The sequence below is a fragment of the Erythrolamprus reginae genome, chromosome 5 (genome assembly GCF_031021105.1).
Source record: "Erythrolamprus reginae isolate rEryReg1 chromosome 5, rEryReg1.hap1, whole genome shotgun sequence".
In the NCBI taxonomy this organism is placed as follows: Eukaryota; Metazoa; Chordata; class Lepidosauria; order Squamata; family Dipsadidae; genus Erythrolamprus; species Erythrolamprus reginae.
Window position 1 is genome coordinate 28,700,650 of NC_091954.1, and position 16,620 is coordinate 28,717,269.

At 42.7% G+C, this 16,620-nt stretch overlaps 1 protein-coding gene across 1 annotated transcript in view; it reads right to left on the reverse strand.

The window, feature by feature from the left end:
• PCDH15 (protocadherin related 15) overlaps positions 1-16,620 on the reverse strand; it is a 1,574,801-nt gene that overhangs the window by 1,092,223 nt on the left and 465,958 nt on the right. The window contains exon 4 of the mRNA XM_070752283.1: positions 3,702-3,829. The gene's annotated coding sequence lies outside the window, so the exon portion shown is untranslated. The remainder of the gene's footprint in view (positions 1-3,701; positions 3,830-16,620) is intronic.

Below are 16,620 nucleotides of genomic sequence, written 5' to 3' on the forward strand. Positions count from 1 at the left end.
CGGGTGTTTTAAAAGGTCTCCGCCAGCATGGGGGGCTTCTTAGCACCCCCCCAAACAAGGGTTGGGGGTAGGAAGCCCCCCATGCCGGCGGAGACCTTTTAAAACACCCGTGCCGCTTCCCAGCTGAGTCCTCAAGCCAAGCGCAGAAGTTAGCCTTGAATCCCTTTGAATCCCGCCGCTTCTGCTGGATACGGGCGATTGGGGGGGGTGAGCTGCCACAGCCCCTGGCTTCCGCGCCGCTCGTCCCACCCACCGCCCGTATCCAGCAGAAGCTGCTGGATTCAAAGTGCTGGGGTGGGGGGCTGTCGGGACACCCCCCACCCCAGCACTTTGAATCCCGCCGCTTCTGCTGGATATGGGCGATGGGGGGGCGAGCTGCCACAGCCCCTGGCTTCCGCGCCGCTCATCCCACCCACCGCCCGTATCCAGCAGAAGCTGCTGGATTCAAAGTGCTGGGGTGGGGGGCTGTCAGGACACCCCCCACCCCAGCACTTTGAATCCCCCCGCTTCTGCTGGATACGGGCGATGGGGGGGCGAGCTGCCACAGCCCCTGGCTTCCGCGCCGCTCGTCCCACCCACCGCCCGTATCCAGCAGAAGCTGCTGGATTCAAAGTGCTGGGGTGGGGGGCTGTCGGGACACCCCTCACCCAGCACTTTGAATCCCGCCGCTTCTGCTGGATACGGGCGATGGGGGGGCGAGCTGCCACAGCCCCTGGCTTCCGCGCCGCTCGTCCCACCCACCGCCCGTATCCAGCAGAAGCTGCTGGATTCAAAGTGCTGGGGTGGGGGCTGTCGGGACAAGCCGCGCACAAAGGCCGAGGCGAGGCTGAGCAGGAGGAGAAGCCAACCAGCGAGGCGGTGGGCTGGGAGCCGCAGGCGAAAGGAGCTCGGGCATCGGAGCGCGGCGCCAGGCATTGTTCTCCGGACCCCGCCCGCTCAGCCCCGCGGCGGCCCTTTCCCTCTCCAGGCTGCGGGCGGGGTCCGGAGAACAATGCCCGAGCTCCTTTCGCCTGCGGCTCCCAGCCCACCGCCTATCTCCTGCTGCCCGGTTTAGCCAGGACACGAGCGGCGAAATGACTTGGAGGAATGTGAAGCTGAAACCGGCCGGTTTCAGCTTCACATTCCTCCAAGTCATTTCGCCGCTCGTGTCCTGGCTAAACCGGGCAGCAGGAGACAGGCTTTGAGTTTTTGGCTGCGGGGGGAGAAGTAGGACTTTCCTAACTCCCTCGCCCCGCAGCCAAAACTCAAAGCCTGTCTCCTGCTGCCCGGTTTAGCCAGGACACGAGCGGCGAAATGACTTGGAGGAATGTGAAGCTGAAACCGGCCGGTTTCAGCTTCACATTCCTCCAAGTCATTTCGCCGCTCGTGTCCTGGCTAAACCGGGCAACAGGAGACAGGCTTTGAGTTTTTGGCTGCGGGGGGAGAAGTAGGACTTTCCTAACTCCCTCGCCCCGCAGCCAAAACTCAAAGCCTGTCTCCTGCTGCCCGGTTTAGCCAGGACACGAGCGGCGAAGTGACTTGGAGGAATGGGAAGTCCAAACCGGCCGGTTTCAGCTTCACATTCCTCCAAGTCATTTCGCCGCTCGTGTCCTGGCTAAACCGGGCAGCAGGAGACAGGCTTTGAGTTTTTGGCTGCGGGGGGAGAAGTAGGACTTTCCTAACTCCCTCGCCCCGCAGCCAAAACTCAAAGCCTGTCTCCTGCTGCCCGGTTTAGCCAGGACACGAGCGGCGAAATGACTTGGAGGAATGTGAAGCTGAAACCGGCCAGTTTCAGCTTCACATTCCTCCAAGTCATTTCGCCGCTCGTGTCCTGGCTAAACCGGGCAACAGGAGACAGGCTTTGAGTTTTTGGCTGCGGGGGGAGAAGTAGGACTTTCCTAACTCCCTCGCCCCACAGCCAAAACTCAAAGCCTGTCTCCTGCTGCCCGATTTAGCCAGGACACGAGCGGCGAAATGACTTGGAGGAATGTGAAGCTAAAACCGGCCGTTCTCCGCTGACTCCTGGCGAACTTCCCCATTTTAGGAGTCAGCGGAGAACGGCGCAACTGTTTTAAAACGATCGGAGCTTTCCAATGAGTCCCGAAGACAAACGTCAAACTTCCGCGTTTGTCTTCGGGACTCATTGGAAAGCCGCGCGGGTGTTTTAAAACGTCCCCGCCGACATGGGGGGCTCGCTAGCACCCCCCCAAACCTGGGTTGGGGGTTCGGGGGGGTGCTAGCGAGCCCCCCATGTCGGCGGCGACGTTTTAAAACAGCCGCCCCGCCCCCAATCTTCAGCTCCTCGCTAGCGCTGCGGAAGTTAAAAACACCATCTGCACATGCGCAGATGATGTTTTTACTTCCGCAGCGCTACTTCGCGAAAACCCGCTCGTTGCGGGGGGTCCTGGAACGGAACCCTCGCAACGAGCGGGGTATCACTGTACACCTCAGGTTAGGACCAGTTCAGGGGCAAGCTCCTTTTATCCCGCTACCAGTGCACTGTGAGCGCATTGCCACTGTGCGCACATTGCTTGCTAAACGCAAGCACATGTCCTCTCATGTGATTTTGCTTCCCATGCATGCACAGAAACAAAATCTCACAAGGGGATGCTTGCGGGTATGAGATTTCTGCATTTTGTTTTGCTTCTGTGCATGAACAGGAAGCAAAACCATGTGAGAGGATGCATGTTTGTACATACGTGTAGCCAAAATAAGCAAAAAAAATGGAAAAAAGATGGCATGCGCAATGGCCCGGCAAAGACGGTACCAGAGCCATCGCATGCAAATTACTCAATCGACAAGCTGTTACCAGGACGGCAGAGTGAACCATACCGGTAGGAACCCGCCCCTAGACCAGTTGCTTGGAAACTGTTCAAAGTTACACTGGATCTAATCAGGATCTGAAGTTCCATTGGTCCCCAAAAGTGTTTTGGGTGCTCAGTAACCAGTAATCATTTGTGACAATTGGCAGCATTCTGTATTACATGATTTTTACATTGTCTTTGCCAAAAACCAACATTTATTTGTGTGTGTGTGTGTGGTGGTGGTGGTGGTGGGGAATCAATACCAAACTATGGATTTGCTTAATCACAGTATTTGACTGAACCAAAAAGTCTGAACTGGTCAGGTAATGACCAAATTTGTGACCATTACAAGTTACAACTTAATGAGTAATGTCCATTGCAATCATAATTTGAGGACTATCCATATTGTGATTCAAAATATTCATTATTTGATTTTAAATATGAAGTAATTTTGTAAGAAGGCAGATTGAAATCGTAAGACAATTGGTCTTTATTTAACTTCTATCCTATTAATTTTAATGAGGAATAATTATATTTTTTTATAAATGCCACTTGTGAATTCTCAATATTATATATTTATAATAATATTTTACATATTATTACATATTCATTTATTTGATTTGTTAATGCCGTTTTTCTCCTTAGACTCAAAGCGCCTTACAACATGTTAGCAATAGCACTTTTTAACATAGCCAGCATATTGCCCCCACAATTTGGGTCCTCATTTTACCCACCTCAGAAGGGTGGAAAGCTGAGTCAACCTTGAGCCGGTGATATATAAACATACTAAATAAAAAGTATGTTAATGTAAATTTCAATAAAGTTCTCTTCATCTATTGAAACAGGTAGTAAGTTAAATCTTTTAAATATTATAAATATTCTAAATCTTTTAAAACAAAGCCAAACAATCAGAATTACCTTTAGTTCATTCTTATTTTTCTTTGTTGACAAGGTAAAGAGATGATTTAGTAAGGACACGAATAATACTTTGGCCTATTTTAGTTGAAAAATCCCAAATACTTATTATTCCACTGAAGGCATCATTCCTAAAACGATAAAAGATAAAGCATTCAATCACAGAGAAGATAATGAAAGAGAAAGTAACAAGACAATACTATTTTTTTAAAAAAAAATTGCATTTGTCCAGCCTAAAAAAACCATTTTGAATGAGAAACTCAGATATTTTTTCAGCAACTTGCAAAACATTTTACAATATTACATAAAACTTCAAATAAAGATTATATATCAATAATGATAGCATTTAGACATGCAACATTCATGCTGCAGTCCATGCCAATATTTGAAATACCACATCAGGAAGGATTTCCCCACTGACTTGTATTCTGGAAGTCATTATATTCATCCAAGTAGTCTAATTTTCACTTTCAAGTATTAGGTTCAACTCTGATTCTAACAGGCATAGATGCCAAGTATTAATGATGTTCCACTGAAATTGGAAGGTCATGATAATAATATACAGTAAGTTTAATTTTACCACCTTGCACTTAAGTGCGTGTCTGTGTGTCTGTGCTCAAAATATTCAGAAAGACTAATGTGACACTATGCTTTATTTCACAGTAGGCTGAGATTTCTTAAAATACTGAATTGACCTTAGCTTCTTCACTTTAAGAAACTAATCATCAGCCAAAACATTTTGGGCACTATATAATAGATCTTGTTCTTTGTAGTCTATGGCGGTAAAGCATGATATCCTCTGAGAATGTATTGCCATCTGTTTTCCAGTATTTTTAATAGGACCATAAATTGCTAAGAGGAATCAGATTGCTACTATTTGACGACCATATAAAGATACCCCTTTTTAATGATTTCCTCATGTTTCACAGAGAAAAGCTCATCTACTATATATTTTCTCCAAACACCAAGACATAACAGGTTGCATATTCAGCAAAATGTAACTATTTAACACACTTCCAATATGATGCAAACTAGTAGGGAAGGTAAGTAGAACCCACCCCTGGATGTCATATCTACAGTACTGTATATAACTTATAGCTACAGTGGTACCTCTACTTAAGAACATAATTCGTTCTAAAAAATAAATCTTGGTTTTTATCTAGAAAAGTTCTTAAGTAGAGGCATTCTTAAGTAGAGGTACCACTGTATTTATGTTGCCAATGTGCTACCATGATGGCAGCACATAATTGGGAAACAGAATGACTGAATATGAATTATAATTGCCACAGTGGTAACCTGTTCACAAATCCATGCAATTCATAAATATACTGTAGAGTGTATGTATCTGATTGGCAGTTGTTAAAATGTCTGTATTTTTTTTAAGTGCCAAGAGTCAAATTGAAATTCCAAATTACAGAGTTGCCACATAAATGATGGTGAGGTTTCTTACATAATGTCTGAATATTGGTTGAAAAATTAAATTGGCTTTATTTCAGTTTATTTGGATCCTTGATCATCCACCAATATTTGTCCAATGGACCAATCTAATCCCCAATAGCAAATCAGTCATCTTTTAGAAGTTATATTCATGGGTAACAGATTGAGACAATTTGTTGTTGACTTCCTCTCAAAATTTAATCTACTGTATATACTCGAGTATAAGCCGAGTTTTTCAGCCCAAAAAATGGGCTGAAAAACACAACCTCGGCTTATACTCGGGTCATTGACAAAGTCACCACATGAGGGCACCATTGCTTGAGCCAGAGCGAGGAGGCACCAGCTTTTGTCCCCTCTCGCACACCGTAGTTCCTCTCCCTGGCTCAAGCAAAGGAGGCAGCCATTTGTTCCAACCGAGAGGGGAAAAAAGCAATGGGAAGCCGGTGAGGTTGTGTGTGTGTATGTGTGTGTGTATGCCCCCTCTCCCCCCCCCACCGTGAAAAAAGCCAGCTACCTCTTGCTGAAACCCAGAGGCTTTTTTTTTTTACTCCCTGTGTGTATTTGTCAACAGGTTTACAGTAACTAAAGGCCCCCTGCTGTCAGATTCTCCTCCCCCTCCTTTGAAAGGATTTAAACTGTTTAAAAAATGGTATTTTGTGGTAGTTGCTGTCCTTGCTTGGATAGGATCTAATAATGTGTTATGAGGCAGAGCTAGACAGGAATTCTTTTTCTATCGGCTTATACTCGAGTATATACGGTACTTTTTGCGGAAATTATTTTCCTCGGCACTGTTTAATCAATGCTAATGAGTCTCTCATATCTAAGTATTTATACTTAAGTATAGACATAACCTCCAACTGGATGCAATTAGTCTCCCAAGTTCATTAATGGGATTATTACTTAACAATGTTAACAATGTAGATTATCAAGATTTAGGATAAAATGTTAGCAATAATGTGTAATTAGGTGTTAACTTTTCCATTTATAGCCAAATACCCAAATATTTGAAAGATCAAAAGCAGATGAAGTCATTGTTATTTTAAAATATTTATGCAGATGAAAACTGTTTGTATGTTGTACCTGCATGGATCAATATGATATAAGCTCATATAACTATGGATATATGCATAAGAGCATCATAAGCTATTTATTGAATAATAATTTCTATGGAGAAAATTAAGGGTTTTTTAAAAAATTAAAATAAATTTCACAAAGCTTAACTAACTAACTAACTAACTAACTAATTAATTAATTAATTAATTAATTGGATTTGTATGCTGCCCCTCTCCAACGACTCGGGGCGGCTCACAACAAAAATAAAGAGACAATAGTAAAATCAATCCAATTAATACATAAAAACAATCTTTAAAAATCTACTTTATTATATATGCAATAGTTGAAAAAAGGAAGTATGAACTGATCTCCAGGTTAAAAACACATGGTTCCCAATTAGCAATCTCAGTATGTAGCTAGAAAAATAAACTAAAAAATAAAGCTGTTGATAAGATGCTGTACAAGTGTACAAACTGTACATTTTAAAAAGTAAATTATGGTTAATAAGAGCCTTGAAAAGCTATTAAAAAATATAAACAAATAACAAATATATTATTTTGAACAATTATTATTTTTTCACTCCCTTTAACCTGTCAAGTAGTTTAACCAATAAAATCCAGTAGAATCATTGGAAACTATAATTCAGTAAATATAGGTGTCCTGCCGGCTCTTGGCACGACCCTCTAATTAAATGCAAAAGTAGCCAAAACAGACACACACACAAGAAAAGTCAACAATACTTTTTCTTTTTTTTTAAATAAAAAAATTATTGATTTTCAAATAAAAAGACAAACTTTACAAACAAACACAAAAAAACCCTAAACCAAACATATAACATAAAAAGGAGCTACAGTCACTCCGCTCAAAATAGAAGTCTTCATAATACAAATAGGAAAAGCTTTTGTTACTTAGATCAATTCAGAGGAATAAGAAATATCTATTACATTTGTCTCTTTGTAAACATTTCAAACTAATAAATTTGGATATCTATATTCCATATATATATGCACTTGCATATACATATACATATATGTATACATACACATTAAGCATTTGTTTGTCCAACCAAATATAGACCTTGTTCTCCTGGCGTGTCCCAACTGCCCGTAATTACAGGGTAATTAGTCCAAACAGACACACACCACACGATAGAAGGAAAACAAAAGGTCTTTATCAACAGAAAAGCAGAAACAACTCCCTTTTTAAATGTCAAAGGGATTTTCTGGTACACACAAGGCACAGGTTAAATGCAATCCAATTTCTCACCCAGTAACTGGGAAATTGAGTCCAATTCCAAAGTCCAGAAATTTCACACACAGTCTTGAACGGGGAAACACCAAACCACGATCTTCATGAAACTATGAATCAGATAAACTTCCACGATCTTTCAGATAAACTTCCACGATCTTGATGAAACTATGAATCAGATAAACTTCCACGAGGCTAAACCAGCACGCTGCTCTTTTTATCTGTAGCACTAATTACAGCAGCCCCACCCAACCACAGGTGGCCTCACTTGTCTCCTGTAATAATCCTTCAGTTGTTCTCTCCTATGCATCATTCTACGCATGCGTGGGTCCGTCATAAGTTCTTGTTCAGAATCCAGGGATGATAAGGATGATTGATCTCCTCCTGGGCTGTCTGCCAAACTCCCCTCTTCCCTGTCACTCACGCTTCCTTCAACAGAGGAGACTTCATCGGCAGATTCTATCGGGAGCAAAACAGGCCTGTGGCATGTGGATGTTTCCCCCAAATCCATCTTCACATTCCTTGGGGCAAGAGCTGGGCCAGAGCTAACCACAATAGACCTTCTCCATATTTTATAAAATTCCGATTCTTCTTGATTGTTTAACCGCCTTGTCACCATGTCCATCTCAGCACATTAAATAATTTTATTTATTACCTCCTCTTCTTTAGGGGTTTCCATTTCTTTCCATCTTTGTGCAAAGACAACCCTAGCAGCTACTAAAATATGAGTTATTAAATAATAATTTGTAATTCCTAATAGAAAAAAATCTGGAGGGTCCGCAACTTGGGCGTCCTCCTCGATCCACAGCTTACATTAGAGAACCATCTTTCAGCTGTGGCGAGGGGGGCGTTTGCCCAGGTTCGCCTGGTGCACCAGTTGCGGCCCTATCTGGACCGGGACTCATTGCTCACAGTCACTCATGCCCTCATCACCTCGATGTTCGACTACTGTAATGCTCTCTACATGGGGCTACCTTTGAAAAGTGTTCGGAAACCTCAGATTGTGCAGAATGCAGCTGCGAGAGCAGTCATGGGCTTACCTAGGTATGCCCATGTTTCGCCATCACTCCGCAGTCTGCATTGGCTGCCGATCAATTTCCGGTCACAATTCAAAGTGTTGGTTATGACCTTTAAAGCCCTTCATGGCACTGGACCAGAATATCTCCGAGACCGCCTTCTGCCGCACGAATCCCAGCGACCAATTAGGTCCCACAGAGTGGGCCTTCTCCGGGTCCCGTCAACTAAACAATGCCGGTTGGCGGGCCCCAGGGGAAGAGCTTCTCTGTGGCAGCCCCGACTCTCTGGAACCAACTCCCCCCAGAGATTAGAACTGCCCCTACTCTCTCTGCCTTCCGTAAACTCCTTAAAACCCACCTTTGCCGTCAGGCATGGGGGAACTGAAACACCTCCCCCAGGCATGTACAATTTATGCATGGTATGTTTGTGTGTGTGTTTGTCAATAAATGGGGTTCTTTTTAAATCTTTTAAATCTTTTACATTTATTTGGATTTGTCATGATTGCTGTATCTTGCTGTGAGCCGCCCCGAGTCTGCGGAGAGGGGCGGCATACAAATCTAAATAATAAATAAATAAATAAATAAAATTTCCTGTGAAGTTATTTCTCTAATCCATCTTTCTATATTATTCCCAAAGAGTTTGGCTTTTTGGCAAGTCCACCACTGAAGATAATAAGAACCAATTTCTCTTTTACATTTCCAGAAATTAGGGGAAACATTTGGAAACATTTTTGAAAGTCTATTAGGGGGTAGATGCCATCTGTAAAACATCTTAATTTGATTTTCTTTAAAGGAAACTGATTTAGTTATTTTCCAATATTTTTTTCAAAACCCTTTCCCACATGTCTAAATCTATTTCTCTTCCAAAATTCCTACACCAACTAATCATATTATCTTTTAGAATTAGAGCTGATCAGATTTTTATATACTTTCCTAATCAATTTTCCCCTGACTTTTAATTAATAATTTCCCTAAAACATTATTCTCTTTTCTAAATATATACATTCTTATATCTTTTTGATATCTGGACTGGATTTAAGCATATTGCCACCAGTCCTGTAATTCTTGTCTAGTTTCCATTTTCATTTGTTCATCTAATAAATCCTTATATTTCCATATCTTGCCTTCTTGTATTAAATTAGAGTGGCATATTGCTTCTATTGGAGAAATCCATTGTTGAATTGTTAAAAAATGGTCTTTTTTTATGTCGATCCATACTTCCAGTAATGACTTTCTAATAATATGTCTCTTAAAATATGAATGGGTCTTACACTTGTCATATCACACAAAAGCATGTCACCCTAATATTAAATCGTGTCCCTCCAGATTCAGTAATCTTCTATTTTCCAAGGTTAACCATTCCTTAATCCATGATAAGGCCGTGGCCTGATAATATAGTTTCCAATTTGGGAGGGCAAGCCCCACCTCTTGCTTTTATATCTTCTAACGCACTTAATTTTATTCTCGCTTTCTTCCCTTGCCATATAATTTTTTTAATAATCTTTGTTAATTACATTTTTTTTAATGAAATACTTTCTTTATCCACAGAAAAATAGAAGCAAAACCCTCTTTTTGTAGTCAAAGTGCTCACGTGTAAAACAAACAGACTTGAAGGCAGTGAAATAACAAAAAAAGAAAAACCAAACTCAAAGCAATTAACAAGTAGCTGTGAATGTAATCTCAGCTACTCTCCTTCAGACTTTGTTTAACTCGCATGGTTAATTATGATTTACGTCCAGAGTCCAGATATCAAAGTACAGGGTCCTTGGAGAATCCGAAGAGTCAAGGCAAATCCACAATCGCAAACAGATAATCTTCCACACTGAAAGGCCGGCACGCTGTCCATTTAATAGCAGCCCTAATTACTTGAACCACACCCAACCACAGGTGAACTCTCTTATCTCTTGTAATACCTCCGTAGCTGCTCTCTTCTATTCATGGCTCTTCGCATGTGTGAGTCTATAACTGCTTCCTCATCAGAGTCCAGCGAAGATAAGGAGGATGAGGAATGGCTTCCTCCTGGGCTGCCTGCCAAGCCCCTCTCTGAGGGCCCCATTTCACAGTTACTCCCTGCTTCTGACGATACTTCGCTGCCCGAAGCAGTAGGCAGTAAAACAGGCCTCTGACACTGGGAGGATTCACCCACATCCACCCCCACAGTCCTTGGCGCAGGAGCTGGCTCAGAGCCAACCACAACAATAGGTAGATCATAATAAAGTAAACATCCTGTCCAAAATACACAAATGTTAAGAAACATCACAGCTGAAAGTGTCCAATAGCTCAATCAAGAAAGAAAACAAACAAATCAACCAATCAAGAAAACAAAGAGGTACTCAAATTCAACAAGGCTTTGTAAAGCATAATCATTATCTTAAAAAGTCTAACCTAGCTATTGTGTTGGGATTTGTAATCTATTCCCCTGATGGCAAACCTATGGCACACATGCCACAGATGGCACGCAGTGACAAGCAACAAGCAACCTGTTGCCCTAACTCAGCTCTAATGCACATGTGTGAGCTGATTTTTTGCTAAAGTGGACTCTCGGGACGGGGCATTTTCGGCCTCTGGAGGGCTTCCGGGGTGGCGGGGAGACTGTTTTCACCCTCCCCAGGCTCCTAGGAAGCCTCTAGAGCCTGGCAAGAGTGAAAAATGGGCCTACTGGGCCCACCAGAAGTCATTACATGGGGGAAGGGACCATGAGAGCATGTGCAAGGGTGCAGAGTGCATGGTGGTATTGATTTATAGGTGAGTGCATGAACACATGTGCAATAGTGTGTACACAGTTTGGGCACCCAAGAAAAAAAGGTTCACCATCACTTTGCTATTCATACTTTGATGCACAGTATTTCATATTTTCATGATAGCATTGACAATACAATAGAAACTGTTTCCTGTTTTAGAGTCTATGGATACATGCATTGCATGAGTTTCCATTATACAGGTAGTTCTTGACTTATTACTATAATTAGACTCAGACTTTCAATTGCTAAACATTGCATTGGCATGCTTCAGTCTCAAAAGACCATGGTATCATGCATTTGTTAAATGAGTCATGGTTGATTTAATGACTCTTTGTAATGGTTGTTAAGTGAATCATTGCATATATTAAGTGAATCATATGTTCATCAAATAAATCTGGCTTCTCCCATTGCCTTTATTTGCTAGAGGTTGGCAGGGAAGGATTGCAAATGGCACATGAACATATGGGATGCTGCCACCATTATACATGTATACTAGTTGTCGAGTGCCCATATTTTAAACGTGCAACATTGGGGATGTTGGGATGGACATAAGTGTGAAGATCAGTTATTAGTCACTTTTTCAGTGCTGTTGTAATTATTGTAATTTGAGGACTACTTGTGCCCAAATTTGGTCATGATATCTGTTTCTTAAGCACCATGGAAGAAAAGGTAGACTTTCTTCTCTCTGGGTAACTGAACTTTATCACTGCAAAGTTAGCACTCAGGCTTTTGAAAATCATATTCTAATTCAAATAGTCCACAGGCCATGATATGTCTATGGAAATTCTCAATTATTCAAATGTTGTCTCACAAGTGCTTTTTCAAAAAGTAGCTGGACTTCGTTTTTGTTGAAGATGTTTGGCTTCTCAACCTAGAAGCTTCTTTAGCCGAATGGCATCTTATGATTCATAGCGGTATAAAATAAGGAGCCAGAATAATATTAGAGAAACAGAAAGAAAATCTCACGAGCCTGAAGTTCATAGAAATGAGGATAAGAAAGAAAAGGTATTACACAATGCCACTACATCTATTCTTCCACTAAGTCACAATTATTCCAGATGTTGTAAAAAATATGAATAACATTTACACAAAGTTGACTTTATTTTCTACCCTTGTGGTTTTAATTGTGTTTGTCACATCAACCAATGGAACAAAATTCATTGAAATTAACATTAATTCTGGATGTAAGATTTTCTTACATTTATTTAAGCAAAAGTTGTTTTTTTTTAAGTTGATTGCTATTTGATGAAGACGCTCCTGAATATGTATTACTAGGATCTTACGATATAGTACTGATAGAGCTATTTGCAGACACTTGTTATTTAGTATTTCATGATGTTAAGTTATAAACTTGAAATTATTTTTATGTGTGCATTTAAAAAATCATAAATTATTCCTAGGAGTTATATAAAATCAGTTTGATCAGGAAAAAGTATGTATAATGCAATGATGTTCGGTTTCTATTTTTTGCTTTTGTACAGGATAATTAGATTTCAAAATGAGTACATGTAAAAGGGAAATAATTGGGAGGAAATAATTATGTTAAAAAAAATACTCCTTTAATGTTGTTCTGGATCGTTTCGCTGCCGATTTGCTCAAGTTTCTGCCGGGCAGGCATGTCTGCTTTGCGCATGCCCCCCATCCCCAGCAATAAAAAATAGCTTCTGCACGTGCACAAGTAACCCTCCTCTGATTAGTAAATGTTTTAATGTGTAAAAAAGGTTACTTAAAATGGTTTCAGCTTCAAAATTCAAATGGTCTTCATAAACTGGTAGGCAAATATATTTTCATATTTACAGCTTGAATGACCTGGCTATATTGATTTCTTACAGAGCAGTTCCAAAGTTTTCAATGTTCAGAATCAGTTAAAACATTATTACTTATATTAAAATTAACAGGTAGGCACTATATAAATGGAATATCATGTTATGATAACAATATGTCAGAACATAATTTCCATTCTACCAAATAGGCTTAACCTACATAATATACTTTTGGAAAGATTCTGATTATTTTTTTAAAAAGTCAAAACTATCAAAAAATGGTGTATGGTTACAATTTCTATCATAACTTTTTTTTCTTTTCTTCTTTAATTTGCATATTCTATTTTCAAGATTATGATTCAGTAACTCAGCTAGCAACACGATATAAATGATCACTTTTTGGTTTGCAAGACACTCAGGAATTGATTTTTTGATCTGATAACCATGAGGTTTTGCCAGGCCCTATATACATATGCACACCAAAATATAATTGGATATAAACTCTTTCAAATAAAAAGCAAGGCAAGAAGGAAACTTCTGAAAAAATGGTTTATGCCTGGGCAATTTAGCAACTTTTTTAATTAACTAAAAGTCTTTCATTACTAAACAGACTCATGAATATACCTGCAGGCTACTACAGAGTTTTGCCATACAATGCACAATGCTACACACAAAGCCGGCATTGGTGAACATTTACAGCAAAAGGAATAACTGCAGTTCTTTAAAAATAATACATTTAAACAAAAAACAACAACAACAATGAAGCATGTTAGGTTTCCAAGTTTCTAATATTTTTGAATTAATATTTAAAATTTCATTCTTGCTGACTCCATGACATGGATGATCACCAAATTATTCTGTGGGCACTATATTACCTAGTATCAAATGTTAGAACCACCTGAGCTTTTTTCAGGATCTGTAATGAAAATGACATTGACTCAAAAACTTTAAATAAAATTAATCTTAGCACACTCTAAACTTCACCGTAGTATATAAAACATTTTGCAGCAGAGGCGAAATGACAACGCGGACACAGAGTTAGATTTAAAACTGGGTCATTTTTATTAATTAAATTAAAATTAATTTAATTCAACCTAACATGGATCCGCAGAGGTCAACTGAAATACTTCCGGGGCGGAAATGACATCATAAAAAGTTCCGGGGCAACTCAGGGTGTAGCTCCATGCTGATCCAGGTGAAGGGGTCGTGCCCTCACCTGGATCCCAGCCATGCCATTCATGTGGGAGATCTCGCCGTCCAATCCCTGAAAGGGAATTGAAATGGGCGAGAGAAAGAGGCAGGTTCTCCCCAATTGCTCAGATCGATTTAAAAGGCACCATGAGCCCTTGGAGAGAGTCTGCCAATCATCCCCAAAGATGCCCAAAGGAGAACACGCGGTTGGCCCCCCAAATCCTCCCTCTACCTGCACCAGCTCACGCAGGGACCTCTGCAGGTCCTGTAAAAAGATGGCGTTCCCCTCCTCTGACAGGTGAACGCTGTCAGCGCAGTAAAGCCACGGCTGATCAATAGTGATATTGGGATGGGAAAACACTACCCCACCCAACTCTCTAACCAACCTGCCAATGGCCTTATTAACCTTTCTCCTGACCTTGTGAATGGCCCTAAGGGAAATGGCGTCCCTCCAAACGATCCTCGGGAGGATCTCGGACCAGACCACTTGTGTGGCTGGCCAAACCATGTGAAGAGCACGCAGGTCTTCGCGGGCCTGCCAAATCAATGCCAGGCCACCCAGTACACACAGGTCATTGCCCCAAGGTGCAAGACCAACCACCTGGGTGCAACCACGTTGTGGTGCCCTCCCAGGAGCAGGGGGAGGAGCCCCTCCCACTGCAAGCCTCTTCTTCCAAGCCAAGCGATGTTAACCCAACGGCCCAAAGACAGCTGGGTCCCCACGGCGCATCCTGCTGCAGAGCGGCCAGCCCAAAAGATCATACTGTGGCCACACACCAAAGCCGTCGGTCTCACCCCGCGGGGGCTATCTGGAAGAGGGCAGAGAAAGGTTACTGGGTGTGAAATCCTGCTCTACCACCTCAGCAGGCCGCACGTAAGTTAAATAGGCCGCTGACCTCCAGCGACCAATCTCCCGGATACTGTGACCCAGGAACCCAGACACTACTGCACTAGTGGCAGCCCCAATACGGAACGAGTGCGTTCCGTACCAGGCAGGGTCAAGGCCAATCGCAACTAGCGCCCTGGTCATAATTGCCCAAAATTGATAGCGGGTAAGTGGGGAACCGTTTCAACCCGCTCCTCTTAGACTACAAAAAGAAGATAGGGCTGCCACTGGAAAGACAGACTGATCAGTGGCGGCCATCAACTCTATCCTAACCCCCTACCTAACTGGTCAGTTTTAGATTGTCTCACCAATAGGGAGACACCGGTACCTCCAAATTGAAGGTCCGAGAACTGGAAGGCTTGAAGCGTCTCGGCTCCGTGAGAGGAGGCCAACGCCTCGCTAATCTGAAGGGCCCCGAAAAACATCACACTGGCGACCGCCTGAAAAAGGCGGGCCTCGTACAGAGAGGCGCACAGGCTGTTCCAGACACCATTAATGAGGGACAGCTGGTGTACAGTTAGTGCCTGTCTACTGTCTACCGGGGGCGCAGGTCGCTCCCTAACCCACCCCTTCATCATTTTCCGAATGCGGAAATCGCTAAAGGAGTCAGGAAAGCCACTGGCCTTAGAAAGAAAGGCCAGGCCTGCCAGTCTAGCCCTAATAGTTCTTACCGATAGGCTGCGCTGCTTAAGCAGAATGCAGAACTCTATCAGGTGATCAACTGGGATCAACCAGGTGAGTAGGTAACCCCTATAGTGTCTAAATTCCACAAACTCCTGAGTTTTGATATGACCTCAAGGTGCCAGGCGCTACTGAGAGGGCCATGGCCCTGCCTGCCTCAATCTTCCACTACTCGTGAGCCCGCCCAGGCTCCACAGATGGCAAGGGAAGACTTCCAGTGATGCGCAAGCCCACGGAGCCAGCGTCCGGAACCTGGACAACTGACCATGGGACAAGGCATCAGCGATCCCATTATCAAGCCCGGGGTCGTGCCGGGCCAAAAACAATGCATTTAGAGACAAAGACCTGTGCACAAAATGGCGGACAAGCCGCATGACCCTGTCATTCTTAGAAGACAGGGCATTCACAACATGGACCACAGCCAGGTTGTCATACCAAAAGTGCACAGTTTTGTCCCTAAATTGCTTCCCCCAGAGCTCTAAAGCTACCACCAGTGGGAAGAGCTCCAAGAAAGTCAAATCCTTGACCACTGGAGAGGCCCTCCATTCCAGAGGCCACATAGAATAGCACCACTGGTTGCCCAAAATAACTCTGAAACCGCAGGTCCCCGCGGCGTCCGAACACAATTGCAACTCAGCTTCTAATAGAAGCTCGTGCCTCCAAAAGGACAGACCATTAAAGTGGGCTAAAAAGACCCGCCATACGTGCAGGTCATTCCTGACCCCAGCACGTAAGCACATTTGATGATGGGGCAAATGGAGCCCCTTCATCGCCATATACACATGCCAGGAAAAAGCCCTGCCGGGGCCACCACCCAGCAGGCGAAATTAAGTAGCCCGGCTAATTCCTGAAGCTGGCGAAGGGTCACCTTGCGGCTAACTAATACTTGGTCCAGTTTACCCTGTA